At 45.7% G+C, this 5,355-nt stretch overlaps 1 pseudogene; it reads left to right on the top strand.

The window, feature by feature from the left end:
- Window positions 1-3,974: 3,974 nt before the first annotated feature.
- LOC132251794 (olfactory receptor 13G1-like) lies at window positions 3,975-4,912 on the top strand (annotated as a pseudogene).
- Window positions 4,913-5,355: the final 443 nt, after the last annotated feature.

The raw sequence follows: 5,355 nt of genomic DNA, 5'->3' as shown, positions 1-5,355 counted from the left end.
CTGATCATCCTGGCAATTGTCCTCCACCCGCCTCTGCACAAACCCATGTACTTCTTTGTTGCTAACCTGGCTCTAACTGACCTTGTCTGCACCACCCATGCTGCCCAAAACAATGCAGAACCTGATACTGGGAAAGAAAACCATTTCCTTTAATGGCTGCCTGATCCAGCTCTTTACCTTCACCTTCTCAGGAGGATCAAAGCTTATTCTTCTTAGTGCCATGGGCTTTTGCAGGTACATGGCTGCCTGTCGTCCTTTACACTATGTAAACATTATGACCAAGAGAGTCTGTATTACCAAAAGAGACCCCTCCAAAGAGCCTCGACGGCCCTGGGAGAAGAAGACAGTGGCAGTCGGCCGTGCCTCCAGCGCTGCAGCAGAGAGGGAGCCATGGCCAGGAGTGCAGGTGGCATCCTTATCCGGAGCAGGGAGCTGGGCCAGCGAGTTGAGGAAGCCCCTCATCTTCCCTGTGGAAGCGGGACAGCAGTAGGCAAGGCACTGGGATCCTGAGGAGCAGCAGAGAGCCAGGATGAGGGTCCCCAGGAGCTTGAGGCACAGGCCGGCACTCAGAGCGGGATTGCCGAGCCGCAAGGTGTGTGGGGTGCCCGGCCAGTCATCTGGAGTAGGGGTTTGGAGCAACAACCCCTGGGAGCTGCCTGTGCTGCTGACCCTCTGCCACTGACTGCCCCAGAGGGGACTCAGCCCTGTCCCTTATTCTGCAGCTGATGGTCATTACATGGCATCCCTGAGCTTTGTGCTTGGGTCATGCTGATTGCTGCAGGAGCCTACTCTGTTGCTTGCTTTTTTGGTTCCCATGGAGGGTCACCCTTCAGCCTCTTTGTGGGGCTGGGGTTTGATACAGTTTGATTGCTGCAGACCAGAAGAGCTGGACCTGTTGCAGTCTGTCACTTATTGGGAAGCCTGTAGGAGCTGCTGGGAGTGAGCACCTTGCTTCCTTGTGGTAGCGTCTCAGCAGCGGCTGAAAGCTGCCAGTTCCCCTACCTGGGGGTCTTGAGTCATGGGTTGACTAATGCATTCAGGTTTGTTTTGTGATTCTGGTTATGCCATTGAAGTTCACGTGTAAGTCACCTTTCCTATTATTCTTGTTCTGTAAATAAAGTGTAAATCGTTAAATCAGTTAAGTGTTAGACCTTCTTGGGACCACGGGCTGCTCTGTGGGGAGAGGGGCTGGCTGGGAAGTAAATTGGTGCTGGCAGGAAGCCCTGCCCCACTCTTACCACACCATCCCTGATATCGGGCAGGGGTAGCAGCTATTGGGCCAACACCTGGGTTACAAAAGTCAAAGGATTGTCCTCCTGGTATCACCTGTCTTCCAAATACTCTTGCAGTCATGAGATTCAGAGGAAGCACGCTTTCCTGCCTATGGTTTCGACCCCCTGCCCCGGGCAGGAACGGGTGCCAGGGTCATATCACTCCAGCCAAATATCTGTCCAGCCTCCTCTGGAAGACCCCTAGGGTAAGAGAGAGCACCACCTCCCCTGGGAGCCCATTGCAGAGCCTGGCAGCCCTACCCCTAAAGTCATGTCTCCTGATGTCCAGCCTGAATCTACTCTCAGTCAACTTATGGCCGTTGTTGCTAGTAACCCCGGGTGGTGCCTGGGGGGACAGAGCCTCCCCCAATTCCTGCTGGTCCCCCCAGTGGGTTTGTAAACCACCACCAGATCCCCTCTCAGCCTTCTCATGTGGAGGCTGAATAGGTTCATGCCCTTTAGCCTCTCTTTGTAGGGCCTGATTAAGATGAAATCTGCCTGTGCTGATAGAAACCTGATCAGGTTTACAAAGAAAAGTAGGAGGAAATTATGTTTCCTTTAGGTTATTTCATAAAAGGAGAGATACTTCATAAAAAAACTCCTAGAGGTATTTTGCCAGCTTAATGGAGAATATTTTTCCAACCAGTTTGAGTGACACACACTTTTCTTCCCCTTTGGGGCATTGTTTGAGAGTAAAATCTTAGATCAGTTCACAAGGGACTGGTGAACTTTTTGTAGAAGGAGGTCCTTTGAAATGAGAATCATCTTAATCAATTTACAACTCACTTGGAGTCAGTACTTAAATTGTCTCCTTCACTGTAAAGAATTAATCTGTGTGGTTCTACAGAGAGGTGAGGTTTTTCTTGATTCACTCCATCTCCTTTTCTTCCTTCCTGGGTTTTTTATAAGGCAAATGATACCCATTGTTTTCCTGAGATCAGACTCCTTTCTGAGTGTACATGATGATATATAAAGACTAAGTATAAATGGGTGCTCTCTCTCTTGTGCGCGCGCGCACTAAATTCCACTCCTATATTTTTTTAATTTGTTTTTGTGGTTACTTGCTCTGAAATGTACCTCACTGTCTTGTCTAGAAATTTGCATTTCTTCAGTTGAGTTAAGGACATTTCATCTGCAGTCTGATCTGAGTTACACATGTGCCAATCCGGTCTGAATTCACAGCCATCACCCGGGTTCCTGTGAAATTCACTGTGGTCAGAATCCAAATGATAGGTGGTACAATATAGGCTTATAGGTGGTACAATACTATAATTGATAGTTATATAACTATATAATAGTTATATAGGTGGTACAACACCGTAATGGTGGTGTCAGTGACAAATGACATTTATAGGTGGTACAACACCGTAATGGTGGTGTCAGTGACAAATGACATTTATAGGTGGTACAACACCGTAATGGTGGTGTCAGTAACAAAAGAGTCAGGAGAGAGGATGAGTGCTGAAAGAGTCTGCATTTAATCTGTAAAGTGATGCAAAATGTGCAAATGGTTAACCAGACTTGTTCTAGGAAGATCTCCTGAAGACTGAGAAATATTGGCCATGGTAGTCTTCCTACTTTCACCATTTTTATCCACACTTCCTTTGACGCTCCATTTTACACACCGGAGCCCATTTCAGATGGTGGGGGAGCTTATTCAACACCGGCAATGTAGCAGCTTGTAAGAGGAGGAAACTCTGAAGACGATAATACATTCACTAGAGAAGCGGGTATTGAAGTCATCCTGAAATTCCTGCTATATATGAAAATACAGGAGCTTGTACTTGTGGGACAGCCTACCAGAAAACAAAACTAGAACCAGATTAAATTCTGTGGCTTCTTTTCTCCTGCCATTTAAATGATGCACATGAATACCACTCTAATGAAGGGAGATTTTGGCTGTGTCATTTCAGGGGAATGATTCCTGATTGAAAGGAAAGTAGAGACCTCTCTTTGTATGTCTTGTTTTCCCTTAAACATAGATATTATTACATTATGTATAATTGCTCAGCTGGACCAGATCAGACTTTTAAGCTAATATAGACGGTGGAGCACGTATTACTTCTAAGCCATGGTTGTATGAACAGTGTTCCAGATAGTACGGTGTGTGTAGCTCAGGTGAGTTTCTGAATACTCCTATCACTAATCTAATATAATGTGGCTTCTGTTAAGACCCAAATGATTGTTATTACCCTTGTCACAGTTGCAAAATCAGGGGAATGTGGTTTGGGGAAATGAAAAAAAGAGGTTTAGGCTATTTATTCATTTTTTTAAGTTAACGTGTTTTTATATTGCTCAGTTTTGGTAGAGACCGTAGAAGTTTTTGGAATGGCAGGCTGCCCGCCGCCTTCAGCTACCGGTCCCCTCCTCGGTGCCTTAGTCCTCCCTGGGGTATGGATCAATTTAAGACCCAGGGCCGGATGATGTGGCTTCTCAGGCTGGATCCGGGTTACAGACCATATCTCAGACGGACCTGTGCAAGAGATTGGGTTGGATAGCTAGATATTTGGAAATACTTTCATTCATTATTATTTGTTTATCTATCAATCCACACCTCTTTTCATTCATTCGTAGGTTTAGGCTTGCCCATAATTTTGATGGACTGCACATTATGTTGATGGACTGCACAGCTGTTTTTCTTGTCAGCTGGCTGCAATAATGTACATCTCCATTTTCATTCTTTCAGAAGAAATGCCCAAGTAAATGGAAACCAGGAACCACACACGGGTGCCTGAGTTCATCATGGAGGGGCTCTTTGAACGTCCCTACCTCCAGGGTCTGTTCTTTGGGATCATCCTGTGCCTCTTTATGGCTTCGATTAGAGGCAACTCTTTGATCATCCTGGCAATTGTCCTCCACCTGCCTCTGCACAAGCCCATGTACTTCTTCATTGCTAACTTGGCTTTAATTGACATTGTCTGCACCTCCTCTGTTCTGCCCAAAATGATGCAGAACCTGATACTGGGAAAGAAAACCATCTCCTTTAATGGATGCATGGCTCAGCTCTTTACCTTCACCTCCTCAGCAGCAACAGAGCTTGTTCTCCTCACTGCCATGGCCTTTGACAGGTATGTGGCCATCTGTCATCCCTTACACTACATAACCATCATGACCAAGAGAGTCTGCATCACGTTAGCAGCCTGTATCGGGGCGCTTGGAACCATGAATTCCCTTGTGCACACATTGCTCATGCTGCGTCTAGATTTCTGTGGGCCAAACCTCATCCAGCACTTCTTCTGTGAGATCCTACCTCTGCTGGCGTTGTCCTGCAGCTCAACTTACCTCAACGAAGTCATGGCTTTCATTGCCGATATTTTCCTAGCCATGGGAAACTTCTTGCTGACCATTGTATCTTATGGCTTCATCATCAGAAGCATCCTGAAAATTCAGGGTCAGAAGGGAAGTCAAGAGCCTTCTCCACATGTTCCTCGCATCTTGTTGTGGTTGCCTTTTACTACTCCACTATCACCTACATCTACATCCGGCCACCCTCCGGCTACTCCCTGCATAAGGACAAGATGGTCTCTGTGCTTTACACACTTGTGACTCCTGCGCTGAATCCTTTGATCTACAGCCTGCGCAACAAGGTCAAAGTGGCCTTCAGGAAAATCCTCACGTTCTGCAAGAGAGATTCATGTTGACGCCAGCAAACAACAGTCTCTGTCATCTCATCATTTCTGTTCTGGCCCCACGCCTGGTGTGAACTGTTTTAATATCCTGCACTTCAGCAGGCCCCGGTTGATCTGTATCTCTAGAGCCTCTGAGTTTTTTTTCTTATTTCACTGCAGTTAATAATGATGCCTTTTGACCCCTGTACAAAATGATGCAAGTGTTTTGGTGAATATTACACAGTTTTCTTTGTAACTTTATTAAGATTAGGAGTCCATGATGTGTTAAAATAATGTACAAATTGTTGCATGCTTTCCTTTAAATGTATGGTCAGACTATCAGAGCGTTATTTTTTTTCAATGGGTTTATAAATATATAAACCAAACTAAAACAAACCAAATAAATTAACCACCGCCCCATTCTTTCCCTTCATTCTGTTTTCTGTACAACAATGTGACTCCAAAATAGTTCATAT

The sequence above is a fragment of the Alligator mississippiensis genome, chromosome 7, assembly GCF_030867095.1.
Source record: "Alligator mississippiensis isolate rAllMis1 chromosome 7, rAllMis1, whole genome shotgun sequence".
NCBI classification, from domain to species: domain Eukaryota; kingdom Metazoa; phylum Chordata; order Crocodylia; family Alligatoridae; genus Alligator; species Alligator mississippiensis.
The sequence above is the reverse complement of the archived record's forward strand: the minus strand, read 5'-3'. Positions and strand labels throughout refer to the sequence as shown.